General features: G+C 45.0%; 1 protein-coding gene across 1 annotated transcript in view; it reads left to right on the plus strand.

Moving 5' to 3' along the window:
* The first annotated feature begins 252 nt into the window (after positions 1-252).
* Positions 253-17,886, plus strand: part of LOC128693154 (pecanex-like protein 4) — a 104,738-nt gene continuing 87,104 nt past the window's right edge. The window contains exon 1 of the mRNA XM_070089385.1: positions 253-758. The gene's annotated coding sequence lies outside the window, so the exon portion shown is untranslated. The remainder of the gene's footprint in view (positions 759-17,886) is intronic.

Consider the following 17,886-nt stretch of genomic DNA (forward strand, 5'->3'; position numbering starts at 1 on the left):
CTCCTCCACCACACCAACACAACCAACAAAGACCACCAACTCATCCACTACAGCCATCTACCACAATTACCACCACAACCACCACTATCAATGGTGCTTAGGTGCTCATGTTACCCCCTAGCCACTCAGCACTGAATCTCCTGTAAGTGGCTCAGGTATGTTATTGATTGGAGGTGGTAGTGGTGGTAGTAGTGGTGGTGGTTGTTGTTGGTGGTGGTGGTGGTATGGAGGAGGGAGAGGTAGTAGTAGTGGTTGACAGAAGAGAAGTATAACACACCAGTACGGGCTGATACAGTCAGTCTACCCACACCACTCACACCATCAACATGTGTGTGTGTGGGTGTGTGTCTAAGCACTAACTCCACCCACACCTGCCCAGTTCCACGTTAGATATACAGAAAAAAGTGTCGAGAGTATCATGTTAATCACAAAAGTGACTACAGGTGTGCAGATGACATGTAACAGGTGTAGAAGCAGCTTCGCAGCTGTTCATGGGTCATGTGTCAAACACAACCAAGACTACAGATGTGAGCTGACAATAACACATGCACACAGGGGTGAATAAGAATAACCACCGCAGGTGTTGAAAATAATCATTTGCAGGTAAGAGCTCACTTACACCCGTGAACACAGATTTCTTGGCGGGTGTTGATTAGTGGCAGCGGTAAAGTAAAGAGAACAACACCTGCAGCTCAAAGCTCATCCCCCTCTAAACACCTGCGACTTAAGGATCAAATAGCCTGCATGAGCTATTAGTGGTAAGTAACACTAGCACTGATTTTTGACAGTGAAACATGCACATCTGTTTACTATATTATTATAATAATAATAATAATTATTATTATTATTATTATTATTATTATTATTATTATTATTATTATTATTATTATTATTATAGTTTTAATTGTTACGAAATAAATACATTTACATACTCATCTATGACTTATATAATGGTTGTTACCGTAACTATAATTTTTAAAGGGGATGGAGGGGTAAGCCAGCGGAAGGTCTTACCTGGAGAGAGATCCGGGGGTCAACGCCCCCGCGGCCCGGTCTGTGACCAGGCCTCCTGGTGGATCAGAGCCTGATCAACCAGGCTGTTACTGCTGGCTGCACGCAAACTAACGTACGAGCCACAGCCCGGCTGGTCAGGTACCGACTTTAGGTGCTTGTCCAGTGCCAGCTTGAAGACTGCCAGGGGTCTGTTGGTAATCCCCCTTATGTCTGCTGGGAGGCAGTTGAACAGTCTCGGGCCCCTGACACTTACTGTATGGTCTCTTTACGTGCTAGTGACACCCCTGCTTTTCATTGGGGGGATGTTGCATCGTCTGCCAAGTCTTTTGCTTTCGTTGTGAGTGATTTTCGTGTGCAAGTTCGGTACTAGTCCCTCTAGGATTTTCCAGGTGTATATAATCATGTATCTCTCCCGCCTGCGTTCCAGGGAATACAGGTTCAGGAACTTCAAGCGCTCCCAGTAATTGAGGTGTTTTATCTCCGTTATGCGCGCTGTGAAGGTTCTCTGTACATTTTCTAGGTCAGCAATTTCTCGGTCAGATGACCAAAAGCTCTAGTGGTGAGTCATCACATGACTGAGACCCGCGTCAGTAAACACTTGTCCTGTTTCCTGGCAAACTTTACCAAACCTAACTAATCTATACAACTTTGCGATTCACATAATTGATCATAAAGCGCTGCGAGTAGCACTGAAATCACGTACATTCCCTGTATACCACTGTGATCCTCCTGTTGTAGAGTTTAATTCCATCCCTCCGAGGACACCAACACGACGAGAGGAGGAGGCTTTCTCAGGTTATCGCGGGGCGAACCAGACCTGGGGGTGGTGGGTAGAAAACTGGTAAGAGGGCACCTGGGCACCTACACATGCTAGTACTTGCATGAACCTTTCCCTAGTTACACTGCATCAGCGTTGAACATTTGAAGCCGATCGGGTGAAGCGTTCTCATGTTGTAAACGACAACTTTGAAGGAATAATAAAAAAAAAAAAACAGTCAGACAATCCCCTGAGGGTATCCTCTCGGGGATACCTAATAGAAATTGAAATTATTCCATTGTTGGTATTTCAGGGAGAGAAATTCAATTATAAAATGGAAATTAAGGCAAAATTAAGATACCTGTAAATTGAAAGTAAAACGACGAAAAGAAGAAGTAAAATATGTGAAAAATATGTAAATGTTGTCTATTAATAACTTTACAAAATAAAAAAAATATAGGTTTCTAAAGGTATGTTCACCAATAGGTGTTTGTGTCTCAGTGTATCAGCAAACACGCGCGCACACGTATTGTGCTCGAATCATTCCAGCATAATACCTTCCCCTGAACGAATTTGCTTGGACTTCCTCTTTTTTTCTGCAGCGCTGCAAGTTCCTGATGATGTATTGATTGCAGCTCGAAAGGCCTAGAGCTATTATTCAACTCCCCCCGTGGTTCTTTTGTATCTTGTATATCTTGGTCGCGATTATTGTATATATATATATATATATATATATATATATATATATAAAATTTGTGTATATATATCATTCTGATATATATATATATATATTGTAAACAAATATATATATATATATTTTCTAAGATTCTTTTGGTGCAAAATTAAAATTTTTTACATTAACATTAATGAAAAATATATATCTTTAAACGTATAAGAGAAAATTTTAGAAAGGACTTAATTTTAAATGGGAAGAACTAATCTTATGTGGGATACTAATAGCAAGGTGGAGGCTCGATCCTCTGTTTACTAAGAGCAAAATTTACTTAATAACTCGTTGTACTCAGCAAGCTGTACTCAGCAAGGTTCAATATATAAAATAATGAACTAAGTCAGTGAGTCCGACTCACTGCCATGAACGAGGCAGAGAAGTTGATGCAACCATTGGATAGGAGACTGAATATCGACAAAATATTGGCCTAAGTACAAGAAAAGTATAAAAAAGGCTAAAAATATCAAACTGTACATAAATAGTTCAGAGAACCGACAGCGCTGTATAGCCCTTGTGGCTTAGCGCTTCTTTTTGATTATAATAATAATAATCAGAGAACCGACAAGTTGATAAATTAGACACATGTCCAACACAGTAGCTTCATCAGTCTATAGTGAAGATCAGAAGGAGTTTGAGGCAATCAGTCCCTCAGCCTGGAGTCGAGGTAGACTCCAGGCTGAGGGACTGATTACCTAGACTCCAGGCTGAGGGACTGATTACCTAGACTCCAGGCTAAGGGACTGATTACCTAGACTCCAGGCTGAGGGACTGATTAGGTAATCAGTCCCTCAGCCTGGAGTCTAGGTAATCAGTCCCTCAGCCTGGAGTCTAGGTAGACTCCAGGCTGAGGGACTGATTACCTAGACTCCAGGCTGAGGGACTGATTACCTAGACTCCAGGCTGAGGGACTGATTACCTAGACTCCAGGCTGAGGGACTGATTACCTAGACTCCAGGCTGAGGGACTGATTAGGTAATCAGTCCCTCAGCCTGGAGTCCAGGTAATCAATCCACCAAACTCTTCACTGCTACTCACAACTCCTCAGTGTCTCTTGTAACTTCCCTTCACTTATCATTATTTTTGTTATGTTTCAGTAAATATGTATGAAATTATACTGAGAAGAAGGTTGACATAGCAGCTGACTCTGTTTCCTCTGTAACCTTTGATCCGGGTCACTATGTCCCAGGTCATTATGTCCCAGGTCACAATGTCCCAGGTTACTGTGTCCCAGGTCACTGTGTCCCAGGTCACTAGGACCATGATACTAGACACTGTTGTCTTGTGAGTGTAGCTGTGACATTTCCCTGGCTCACTCTGACCTTAACTTCGCTTTAATAAACAAAGAACAGAATGAGCGTAAAGATACCGAAAAGAGGTAGCAGTTGAAGGAGACTAATTTGCTCTCCTTCTCTCTATCTTTCTCTCTTACCTAGCTGGAGAACCTAACATCTTTGTCCCTTGAACATAATCCTATAATTAGCTTCTTACTATTTTCATTTCCTTTCTTATTCCTCTTCATTTATTTTTCCCATTCTGAAAACTACCTTAAGTATACACACACACACACACACACACACACACACACACACACACACACACACACACACACATATATATATATATTATATATATATATATATATATATATATATAATATTATATATATATATATATATATATATATATATATATATATATATATATATATATATATATTGTGGTTCCCAATATATTGTATATATAAAAAAGTGGTCAGCTGGCTAGGTGCGTAAAACGAAAAAGTTTGGCTTCGATTCCCAGACGACCAGGGAAAAGGTAAGGGTAAAGTTCCCTACATCCCTGCTTACCTGACAACGTCAGCAGGCACTCATGTGCTAGTCTGGCACTCAGGTGCTAGTCTGGCACTCAGGTGCTAGTCTGGCACTCAGGTGCTAGTCTGGCACTCAGGTGCTAGTCAGGTACTTAGGTGCTAGTCGACTATTGTGGCTGGAAATCCAGAGAACAAAAATAATATACAAATATGTTAGAAACTTAAGGACTGCTAGAAGTCACGTCTATTTTGAAAAATGTTCCTTGTGTATAATAACTCCAGAACTGCTGAACATATAGGTCACATTCTTTGGAAAATATTCTATTGTTTATTAAAATTCCAGAGCTGCTGGAATGTTAAAGTCGCCATGATCTTTTCTTGTTTAGCACCTGCCCATGAATATAATATTAATACAGGTGTCAGCACAGGTCAGTGTATCTAGAACATAAGAAAGAAGGAACACTGCAGCAGGCCTACTGGCCCATGCGAGGCAGGTCTAAGTCTCCTACCAGCTTAAGCCAATGCACCCAACCTAGTCAGGTCAGATCACATTCACTTAAGGAAGGAACACGGCAACTGACCTAGTAACACAAGCTAATCAGGTCCAAGTCACACCCACTCACACCCACTCATGTATTTATCTAACCTATTTTTAAAATTACACAACGTTTTAGCCTCTATAGGTGTACTCGGGAGTTTGTTCCACTCATCCACAACTCTATTACCAAACCAGTGCTTTCCTATATCCTTCCTGAATCTGAATTTTTCCACCTTAAAACCATTGCTATTTACATCCCCTTTATTTATTCCTATCTTCCATTTATACACTTCGATCATATCAACCCTAATTCTACGCCTTTCTAGAGAGTGCAGATTCAGGGCCCTCAGTCTATCCTCATAAGAAGATTTCTGATACATGGAATCAACTTTGTCATCCTCCTTTGTTCGTTTTCCAGAGCATTTATATCCATTCTATAATACGGTGACCAAAACTGTGCAGCATAATCTAAATGAGGCCTAACCTAGGGTATATAGAGTTGAACAACCTGAGGACTCCTATTATTTATGCTTCTTGATATGAAGCCAAGGATTCTGTTAGCTTTATTGCGAACACTTATGCACTGTTGTCTTGGTTTCAGATTACTGCTAACCAGAACTCCTAAATCTTTTTCGCAATCAGTAATATTAAGATCTACATTATTTAGTTTATATGTGGCATTGTTATTTTCCTGTCCAACATTTAGAACTTTGCATTTGTCTTTATTAAACTGCATCTGCCACTTCTCCGACCACTACATCAGTCTATTCAAATTTTCCTGGAGTGCTCTAATGTCCTCGTCAGAATGAATTCGACCACCTATTTTGGTGTCATCGGCAAACTTACTTGTGTCGCTCTTTATGCCCTCATTTATGTCGTTTATGTAGATTTTGAACAAGGGACCCAACACTGACCCCTGTGGAACACCGCTCGTGACACTTCCCCACTCTGATTTCTCCCCATTTATGCAAACTCCCTGCTGTCTATTTGTGAACCATGCCTCTGCCCAGGAAAAAATTTCTCCTATTCCATGTGCCTTAAATTTCCTCAGTAGTCACTGATGTGGGACCCTGTCAAAAGCCTTACTGAAGTCCATATATACAATATCATATTTATTACCATGATCTACCTCCTCAAATACCTTAGTAAAAAAAAATTAATAAATTTGTAAGGCAGGAACGCCCCTTTGTAAAACCGTGCTTAGATTCGCTGATTAATTTATTCTTTTCAAGGTGGCTACGAACTGCCTTGGCAATTATTGATTCCATAAATTTTCCCACTATGGAGGTTAGGCTTATTGGTCTATAGTTCGAAGCTAAGAACCTGTCACCTGCTTTGAAAACAGGTATCACATTTGCCATTTTCCACCTATCTGGCACCATGCCAGTTTGTAGTGATATGTTGAAAAGATTAGCCAAAGGTTTGCTAAGCTCCTCTTTACATTCCTTTAGAACCTTTGCGTACAGTTCATCAGGGCCTGGGGATTTGTTAGGTTTTAATTTATCTATTTGCCTAAGGAATATGTCACTTGTGACCCTAATTGTGCATAGTTTATTATCGTCCTGTTCTACATAATTTATTGTTTCTGGAATACCGTTAGTATCTTCCTGTGTAAAAACTGAGAGGGAGTATGTGTTAAAAATTCTACACATTTCTTTATCACTGTCCGTGATATAAATTATATATCTGCACTTTATGCTCTGAGTTTGTGTAAGAAAAGTGGCCCCAGTGTGAGGTCAGTAAACCTGCGGTACTCCTCTCTTCTTTTGCTCTTTTGTACTTTTACTACGTCTACTACTACCACTACTACTACTACTACTACTACTGCTACTACTACTACTACTGCTACTACTGCTACAACTGCTACCAATTATTTCACTACTACCACACTCTATAGTCTTACTACTAACATTACTTCTACTGCCACTGTCTCATTACTAATACTGCTACCACTGCTGCTATCTTGCTACTACTACTTTTACTACTACTACCGCTAATTCTACGTTCACCATCATCAATGCTACTACCTCCACTTCTACTGTACTGCGGCTAAGTGACTAATTATCTTGCACTAAGATTGATGGACTCGTTACATTAAAATATCTCTCCACTTGGTCAATGTCATCTTCCACCAAGGTTGATGTCTTGGTTGATGTCTCCAGAAGTGTGATTTATCTCTGTATTCGACTATTACTACTGCTACTACTACTATTACCATTACCATTATCTTCTTCCCCCGTCCCCGACTTGACGTTTCTAGTTGCGTTCTCTATTTTTCTCATTCTATTTGTGACTTGTCAATGGTCCAGGATGGAGCGAAACGTTGTTATAAAGTTCCTCTCCTAAGTGTGGAATATTGGTTAAGTCTTCAAAGAATGACTGGTCACAGACCGGGCCGCGGGGGCGTTGACCCCCGAAACCCTCTCCAGTTATACTCCAGGCATCCTCGAATTAATAATATTTATATAACCACGAGTAAGAAACAGTGGATATGTTTGTTTCGGAACATTTGCCACAGTGTTCCGTATACTGGGACCAGCCTGGCGCGTGCCCACGGGACCTTCAACTACCTCTTCATCGTGGTGTAATCTTCTGATGAGGAGACTCTTAAATTCACCAGTGAAGAATGTTTTTAAAAGTCTGCACGCTACCTGTCTTTATCCCTTCCCCCCCCCCTCCTTCCCTTCCCCCCCTCCTTCCCTTCCCTCTCTCTCTCTCTATGTTGAAACAAAACTTCTGAAGCTGTCGTAACTGATGAACCCTTACTGGAATACTTGACGATATTCCAATTGTCGTACTGAAGTCTTCCAGGTCCGGCTGACATCTTTCAACACTGTAAGATGGAATATGACAGGAAAAATAATTTTTTCTCTTATGGTGTAACTATTATATAGAATAGGATAGCAGCACACAGCTGATATATCCAATTTTGCTAATGCCATCAAAATCCCTTCCTCATTATTAATGTGATTAAACCTTTTTCGTAGATTTGAACTGAGAATGAATAAAACTGTGTTAGCTGTCTGAAATTAAAGAATAGTTTACCGCTGAAAAGACTAGTACAAAAAATATAGGAATAACAGAAGAAACACTACAACGGATCAAGGCATACCTGATAGGAAGGAAACTAGTGACGTTCCGTGACGAGGGAGGTTCCACAAGGATCAGTCCTAGGGTTAGTGTTGTTTCTTGTATGAGTGAATGAATGTGGGACGTCAGTGCCAGAGCCTCGACCAAACAAGCGGAGGGTCAGAGCCCGTCACTTAGCATGACTATGCAGGCGGGGGTCTCGACTCCTGTCCTCATACACAAACAGAGCAGAGTCCATCACGGATGAACCAATAACAGGTGCAGCCGTAGCAAGACACACTGTGTACCCACATCCTATATGTTAAAGACCTGTGGTCGTCGGATAGAGCAATAAAACTCACTATCCTGCACGACCACCAAGGTGAACACTTAGTCCCCTGGTCGTCGGCCAGCCCCACGCACACAGTCCTTGGTAAATTCCTCAGGTCATCAAAGGACTTAATGATATAAAGATTTATGTTGCTAATTACTTCTACTGCAAGGCAGAGATATGTCATCAAATGTTTTGAAAGGTTCGTGTGTCCGGGAAGGGACTGTCTCTGGTGGGTCAAGGATGGAGGGGAAGTGCCTGTCAGTAACTTCTGGTGGGTCAAGGATCGATGGGAAGTGCCTGTCAGTAACTTCTGGTGGGTCAAGGATGGAGGGGAAGTGCCTGTCAGTAACTTCTGGTGGATCAAGGATCGATGGGAAGTGCCTGTCAGTAACTTCTGGTGGGTCAAGGATGGAGGGGAAGTGCCTGTCAGTAACTTCTGGTGGGTCAAGGATCGAGGGGAAGTGCCTGTCTGTAACTTCTGGCACTGTGGTAGGGTGACTGTTGTAGCACTAACAGGGTGACTGTGTTGTAGTACTAACAGGGTGACTGTGTTGCAGCACTAACAGGGTGACTGTGTTGTAGTACTAACAGGGTGACTGTGTTGCAGTACTAACAGGGTGACTGTGTTGTAGTACTAACAGGGTGACTGTGTTGTAGTACTAACAGGGTGACTGTGTTGTAGTACTAACAGGGTGACTGTGTTGTAGTACTAACAGGGTGACTGTGTTGTAGAACTAACAGGGTGACTGTGTTGTAGTACTAACAGGGTGACTGTGTTGTAGTACTAACAGGGTGACTGTGTTGTAGTACTAACAGGGTGACTGTGTTGTAGTACTAACAGGGTGACTGTGTTGTAGTACTAACAGGGTGTGTTGCACTAACAGGGTGACTGTGTTGTAGTACTAACAGGGTGTGTTGTACTAACAGGGTGACTGTGTTGTAGTACTAACAGGGTGACTGTGTTGTAGCACTAACAGAGTGACTGTGTTGCAGAAGTAACAGGGTGACTGTGTTGCAGCAGTAACAGGGTGACTGTGTTGCAACACTAACAGGGTGACTGTGTTGCAGTACTAACAGGGTGACTGTGTTGCAGCACTAACAGGGTGACTGTGTTGCAGTACTAACAGGGTGACTGTGTTGCAGTACTAACAGGGTGACTGTGTTGCAGCACTAACAGGGTGACTGTGTTGCAGCACTAACAGGGTGACTGTATTGTAGCACTAACAGAGTGACTGTGTTGCAGCAGTAACGGGGTGACTGTGTTGTAGCACTAACGGAGTGACTGTGTTGTAGTACTAACAGGGTGACTGTGTTGCAGCACTAACAGGGTGACTGTGTTGCAGCACTAACAGGGTGACTGTGTTGCAGCACTAACAGGGTGACTGTGTTGCAGCACTAACAGGGTGACTGTGTTGCAGCACTAACAGGGTGACTGTGTTGTAACACTAACAGGGTGACTGTGTTGCAGCATTAACTGGGTGACTGTGTTGCAGCAGTAACAGGGTGACTGTTGCAGCACTAACAGGGTAACTGTGTTGTAGCACTAACAGGGTAACTGTGTTGTAGCACTAACAGGGTAACTGTGTTGCAGCACTAACAGGGTGACTGTGTTGCAACACTAACAGGGTGACTATGTTGCAGCACTAACAGGGTGACTGTGTTGCAACACTAACAGGGTAACTGTGTTGCAGCACTAACAGGGTGACTGTGTTGCAGTACTAACAGGGTAACTGTGTTGTAGCACTAACAGGGTGACTGTGTTGCAGCACTAACAGGGTAACTGTGTTGCAGCACTAACAGGGTGACTGTGTTGCAGTACTAACAGGGTAACTGTGTTGTAGCACTAACAGGGTGACTGTGTTGCAGTACTAACAGGGTGACTGTGTTGTAGTACTAACAGGGTGACTGTGTTGTAGCACTAACAGGGTGACTGTGTTGCAGTACTAACAGGGTGACTGTGTTGCAGCACTAACAGGGTGACTATGTTGCAGCACTAACAGGGTGACTGTGTTGCAGCACTAACAGGGTAACTGTGTTGTAGCACTAACCGGGTGACTGTGTTGCAGCACTAACAGGGTAACTGTGTTGTAGTACTAACAGGGTGACTGTGTTGCAGCACTAACAGGGTGACTGTGTTGTAGCACTAACAGGGTAACTGTGTTGCAGCACTAACAGGGTGACTGTGTTGTAGCACTAACAGGGTGACTTTGTAGCACTAACAGGGTAACTGTGTTGCAACACTAACAGGGTAACTGTGTTGCAGCACTAACAGGGTGACTGTGTTGTAGCACTAACAGGGTGACTGTGTTGCAGCACTAACAGGGTGACTGTGTTGCAGCACTAACAGGGTGACTGTGTTGCAGCACTAACAGGGTGACTGTGTTGCAGCACTAACAGGGTGACTGTGTTGCAGCACTAACAGGGTGACTGTGTTGCAGCACTAACAGGGTGACTGTGTTGCAGCACTAACAGGGTGACTGTGTTGTAGCACTAACAGGGTGACTGTGTTGCAGCACTAACAGGGTGACTGTGTTGCAGCACTAACAGGGTGACTGTGTTGCAGCACTAACAGGGTGACTGTGTTGCAGCACTAACAGGGTGACTGTGTTGCAGCACTAACAGGGTGACTGTGTTGCAGCACTAACAGGGTGACTGTGTTGCAGCACTAACAGGGTGACTGTGTTGCAGCACTAACAGGGTGACTGTGTTGCAGCACTAACAGGGTGACTGTGTTGCAGCACTAACAGGGTGACTGTGTTGCAGCACTAACAGGGTGACTGTGTTGCAGCACTAACAGGGCGCCTTATTATTGTTTATTATTATTATTATTATTATTATTACTGCTGTAATGTTTGAAGTTAGTATTATTATTAGTTATTACTGTCTTGTATATCATTAAACGCTAAACCCGCCCGTCCTCCAGCGCAGGACAGTGGATGATTTATACTCCGTCCATTAATTACTCTTATATATTATTGTCTTCTGCTTTATCTTCTATTCCATCATGACATCATGCACTCGTACACACAGCATGCATACACACACATAGAAAAACAAATATATATATATATATATATATATATATATATATATATATATATATATATAAATATATATATATATTATATATATATATAAACGGACGATCCAAGTCAGAAATTTCAGTAAACATTGTTGATAAGAGTTGAGAAGTTGAGTCAGGAGACATGATTCGAACCCTGTAGACACAATTGGGTGCTTATAACTACGATAATACACACACAAGAAAAAAACACAAAGCAATGAAGCACAAAAGAAAGTAAACATACAAGCCAACGCTCAAGCAAACACACATCTAGATGCGTGCAGGGATACACAAGCAAGCCAGCATGGACACAAGCAAGCCAGCATGGACACAAGCAAGCAAGCATGGACACAAGCAAGCCAGCATGGACACAAGCAAGCCAGCAGAGACACAAGCAAGCCAGCAGAGACACAAGCAAGCCATCAGAGACACAAGCAAGCCAGCATGGACACAAGCAAGCCAGCATGGACACAAGCAAGCCAGCATGGACACAAGCAAGCCAGCATGGACACAAGCAAGCCAGCATGGACACAAGCAAGCCAGCATGGACACAAGCAAGCCATCAGAGACACAAGCAAGCCATCAGAGACACAAGCAAGCCAGCATGGACACAAGCAAGCCAGCATGGACACAAGCAAGCCAGCATGGACACAAGCAAGCCAGCATGGACACAAGCAAGCCAGCAGAGACGCAAGCAAGCCAGCAGAGACACAAGCAAGCCATCAGAGACACAAGCAAGCCAGCAGAGACGCAAACAAGCCAGCAGAGACGCAAGCAAGCCATCAGAGACACAAGCAAGCCATCAGAGACACAAGCAAGCCAGCAGAGACGCAAACAAGCCAGCAGAGACGCAAGCAAGCCAGCAGAGACGCAAGCAAGCCAGCATAGACACAAGGAAGCCATCAGAGACACAAGGAAGCCAGCAGAGACACAAGCAAGCCAGCAGAGACACAAGCATGCCAGCAGAGATGCAAGCAAGCCAGCAGAGACACACGCAAGCCATCAGAGACACAAACAAGCCAGCAGAGACACAAGCAAGCCATCAGAGACACAAGCAAGCCAGCATGGACACAAGCAAGCCAGCATGGACACAAGCAAGCCAGCATGGACACAAGCAAGCCATCAGGAACGCAAGCAAGCCAGCAGAGACACAAACAATCCATCAGAGACAAAAGCAAGCCATCAGAGACACAAGCAAGCCATCAGAGACTCAAGCAAGCCATCAGAGACGCAAGAAAGCCAGCATGGACACAAGCAAGCCATCAGAGACACAAGCAAGCCATCAGAGACACAAGCAAGCCATCAGAGACACAAGCAAGCCATCAGAGACACAAGCAAGCCATCAGAGACACAAGCAAGCCATCAGAGACACAAGCAAGCCAGCAGAGACACAAGCAAGCCAGCATGGACACAAGCAAGCCATCAGAGACACAAGCAAGCCATCAGAGACACAAGCAAGCCATCAGAGACACAAGCAAGCCATCAGAGACACAAGCAAGCCATCAGAGACGCAAGCAAGCCATCAGAGACACAAGCAAGCCATCAGAGACACAAGCACACCAGCATGGACACAAGCAAGCCATCAGAGACTCAAGCAAGCCATCAGAGACACACGCAAGCCATCAGAGACACACGCAAGCCAGCAGAGACACAAGCAAGCCATCAGAGACACAAGCAAGCCAGCAGAGACACAAGCAAGCCATCAGAGACACAAGCAAGCCAGCAGAGACACAAGCAATCCAACAGAGACGCAAGCAAGCCATCAGAGACGCAAGCAAGCCAGCATGGACACAAGCAAGCCATCAGAGACACAAGCAAGCCAGCATGGAGACAAGCAAGCCATCAGAGACACAAGCAAGCCATCAGAGACACAAGCAAGCCATCAGAGACACAAGCAAGCCATCAGACACAAGCACACCAGCATGGACACAAGCAAGCCATCAGAGACTCAAGCAAGCCATCAGAGACACACGCAAGCCATCAGAGACACAAGCAAGCCATCAGAGACACAAGCAAGCCATCAGAGACACAAGCAAGCCAGCAGAGACACAAGCAAGCCATCAGAGACACAAGCAAGCCATCAGAGACACAAGCAAGCCAGCAGAGACGCAAACAAGCCATCAGAGACGCAAGCAAGCCAGCATGGGCGCAAGCAAGCCATCAGAGACGCGCAAGCAAGCCATCAGAGACACAAGCAAGCCAAGCCAGCATGGAGACACAAACAATCCATCAGAGACAAGCAAGCCATCAGAGACACAAGCAAGCCATCAGAGACACAAGCAAGCCATCAGAGACACAAGCAAGCCATCAGAGACACAAGCAAGCCAGCAGAGACGCAAGCAAGCCATCAGAGACAAAGCAAGCCATCAGAGACAAAGCAAGCCATCAGAGACACAAGCAAGCCAGCAGAGACGCAAGCAAGCCATCAGAGACACAAGCAAGCCATCAGAGACACAAGCAAGCCATCAGAGACACAAGCAAGCCATCAGAGACACACGCAAGCCATCAGAGACACAAGCAAGCCAGCAGAGACACAAGCAAGCCATCAGAGACGCAAGCAAGCCATCAGAGACGCAAGCAAGCCAGCATGGACACAAGCAAGCCATCAGAGACACAAGCAAGCCAGCATGGACACAAGCAAGCCAGCATGGACACAAGCAAGCCAAGCAGAGCACGCAAGCAAGCCAGCAGAGACACAATCAAGCCATCAGAGACACAAGCAAGCCAGCAGAGACGCAAGCAAGCCAGCAGAGACACAAGCAAGCCATCAGAGACACAAGCAAGCCATCAGAGACACAAGCAAGCCAGGAGAGACGCAAGCAAGCCAGCAGAGACGCAAGCAAGCCATCAGAGACACAAACAAGCCATCAGAGACACAAGCAAGCCATCAGAGACACAAGCAAGCCATCAGAGACACAAGCAAGCCATCAGAGACACAAGCAAGCCAGCAGAGACCCAAGCAAGCCAGCAGAGACACAAGCAAGCCATCAGAGACACAAGCAAGCCATCAGAGACACAAACAAGCCATCAGAGACACAAGCAAGCCAGCAGAGACGCAAGCAAGCCATCAGAGACACAAGCAAGCCAGCAGAGACACAAGCAAGCCATCAGACACAAACAAGCCAGCAGAGACACAAGCAAGCCATCAGAGACACAAGCAAGCCATCAGAGACACAAGCAAGCCAGCAGAGACACAAGCAAGCCATGAGAGACACAAGCAAGCCATCAGAGACACAAGCAAGCCAGCAGCGACGCAAGCAAGCCAGCAGCGACGCAAGCAAGCCAGCAGAGACACAAGCAAGCCAGCAGAGACACAAGCAAGCCAGCAGAGACGCAAGCAAGCCAGCAGAGACGCAAGCAAGCCAGCAGAGACACAAGCAAGCCAGCAGAGACACAAGCAAGCCAGCAGAGACACAAGCAAGCCAGCAGAGACACAAGCAAGCCAGCAGAGACACAAGCAAGCCAGCAGAGACACAAGCAAGCCATCAGAGACACAAGCAAGCCATCAGAGACGCAAGCAAGCCATCAGAGGCGCAAGCAAGCCAGCATAGACGCAAGCAAGCCAGCATAGACGCAAGCAAGCCAGCAGAGACACAAGCAAGCCAGCAGAGACACAAGCAAGCCAGCAGAGACACAAGCAAGCCAGCAGAGACGCAAGCAAGCCAGCAGAGACACAAGCAAGCCATCAGAGACACAAGCAAGCCAGCAGAGACGCAAGCAAGCCAGCAGAGACGCAAGCAAGCCATCAGAGACACAAGCAAGCCATCAGAGACACAAGCAAGCCATCAGAGACACAAGCAAGCCAGCAGAGACACAAGCAAGCCAGCAGAGACACAAGCAAACCATCAGACACAAGCAAGCCAGCAGAGACACAAGCAAACCATCAGAGACACAAGCAAACCATCAGACACAAGCAAGCCATCAGAGACACAAGCAAGCCATCAGAGACACAAGCAAGCCATCAGAGACGCAAGCAAGCCATCAGAGACAGAAGCAAGCCATCAGAGACAGAAGCAAGCCATCAGAGACACAAGCAAGCCATCAGAGACGCAAGCAAGCCATCAGAGACAGAAGCAAGACATCAGAGACGCAAGCAAGCCATCAGAGACACAAGCAAGCCATCAGAGACGCAAGCAAGCCATCAGAGACACAAGCAAGCCATCAGAGACACAAGCAAGCCATCAGAGACACAAGCAAGCCATCAGAGACGCAAGCAAGCCATCAGAGACAGAAGCAAGACATCAGAGACGCAAGCAGGCCAGCAAAGACGCAAGCAATCCTGCAGAGACGCAAGCAAGCCATCAGAGACACAAGCCAGCCAGCAGAGACACAAGCCAGCCAGCAGAGACGCAAGCAAGCCAGCAGAGACGCAAGCAAGCCAGCAGAGACGCAAGCAAGCCATCAGAGACACAAGCAAGCCATCAGAGACACAAGCAAGCCATCAGAGACACAAGCCAGCCAGCAGAGACGCAAGCCAGCCAGCAGAGACGCAAGCAAGCCAGCCAGCAATGACACAAGCAAGCCATCAGAGACACAAGCAAGCCATCAGAGACACAAGCAAGCCATCAGAGACACAAGGAAGCTATCAGAGGCACAAGCAAGCCATCGAGACACAAGCAAGCCATCAGAGACACAGGCAAGCCATCAGAGACACAAGCAAACCATCAGAGACACAAGGAAGCCATCAGAGGCACAAGGAAGCCATCGAGACACAAGCAAGCCATCAGAGACACAAGCAAGCCATCAGAGACACAAGCAAGCCATCAGAGACACAAGCAAGCCATCAGAGACACAAGCAAGCCATCAGAGACACAAGCAAGCCATCAGAGACACAAGCAAGCCATCAGAGACACAAGCAAGCCATCAGAGACACAAGCAAGCCATCAGAGACACAAGCAAGCCATCAGAGATACAAGCAAGCCATCAGAGACACAAGCAAACCATCAGAGACACAAGCAAGCCATCAGAGACACAAGCAAGCCATCAGAGACACAAGGAAGCCATCAGACACAAGCAAGCCATCAGAGACACAAGGAAGCCATCAGAGACACAAGCAAGCCATCAGAGACACAAGCAAGCCAGCAAGCAGTGTTGCATGCAGTGTACTTGCCCCGTGCTCACCTGTTACTCCAGGTGTGAGAGCAGTCAAGACCTACTCTATATTTTGTATTGACAGCATGTAAACAATGACTGGTCAGGTGTGCGTGCTATCCCCACCTTGCTGGGGACATGCATGACTTCACCTCTCTACTCTCCTATGTAAATGAGCATATGCGTAAATCATGTGTGTGTTTTCATTTTCACATGTGCATAATAGTGATTATGTGTAAATATGCTTATGCACCTGTCGATATATATACATAGGTACATGAATACACTGTCACTAATGCATTCACGGAGTGCTAAACTAGTAGGGGGTCGTACAGCGCCTGGAGAAATGGAAGGTAATCAGGTTCGATCCAGTGAAAATGAAGTTCGGTCCTTGGATCAAGAGCCTCTAACAGTCAAACAGCGAGAAAAACCCCCAGAACTGTTTTCGACTGAGCACAGCGCTCCCCTCACGGCAACACTGGAGGGATATGAATGTGTTTCATGTATGTTATATTGACTCTTTCTAAGACCTTTTCACTCTTTTTTAGGAAATGTTTGAGAGTTCAAAGAACTCTTTATTAATTCAAAAATCATGTCTAAGAATCTCTTAATTTCAGAATTATTTCACCTGTTTTCACGCTCCTCTGCTCCATTCATCGTTGATTAAAAAACGATGAATATACAACAGATTTTTTGTGTATGTGTGAAGGCGGTTTTGTTGACCTCGAGGTGTGTGTGTGTGTGTGTGTGTGTGTGTGTGTGTGTGTGTGTGTGTGTGTGTGTGTGTGTGCGCTCATCTAGTTGTGGTTGCAGGAGTCGAACCATAGCTCCTGGCCGTATGTGTGTGTGTGTGTGTGGATGAGGGACTGATTACCTCAAACTACTCCTCTCTTTACCCTTCTCTGCTCTGTATTGGACCGAAGAAGCCACTGTTTGACGAAACTTTTCCTTAATATAGATTCCCATATGTTGTATAAGTGTCTCAATCTTCAACTCAGTTTCAGTTAAATCTTGCGGCTTTTGACGCATCACAAGTCATACCACAGGAGCCAGAAGTGACCTACCCGCCTTCTATGTCTTGACTCTCACTTTCTCTCACACCTCTGCCTCCCGGGGTCAACACCCCCCCCCCTCATACCACAGTCTGTATGTTCACTTAAGAGACACGTAAGTTCTCCCGTCTACTAATAACATGTTCATTTTTTCACTATAATCTACTTTGTCTATAATTACTATCGCATTTGCTTTGTTTCGTAAAGTGAAGTCCAAGATCTTTCCTTAATTTTTGGTATAACTTAACAAATTTTTGAAGACAACTGTGTTGAAGAGGTCTGAGCACAGCTCTGCAACACAGTTGTCTTCAAAGATTTGTTAAGTTATACCATAAATTAAGTAAAGATCCTGGACTTCCCTTTACGGAGCAGACAAAGCAAATGCGATAGTAATTATAGACAAGGTAGATTATAGTGGAATAATGAA

The sequence above is a fragment of the Cherax quadricarinatus genome, chromosome 28 (assembly GCF_038502225.1).
Source record: "Cherax quadricarinatus isolate ZL_2023a chromosome 28, ASM3850222v1, whole genome shotgun sequence".
In the NCBI taxonomy this organism is placed as follows: domain Eukaryota; kingdom Metazoa; phylum Arthropoda; class Malacostraca; order Decapoda; family Parastacidae; genus Cherax; species Cherax quadricarinatus.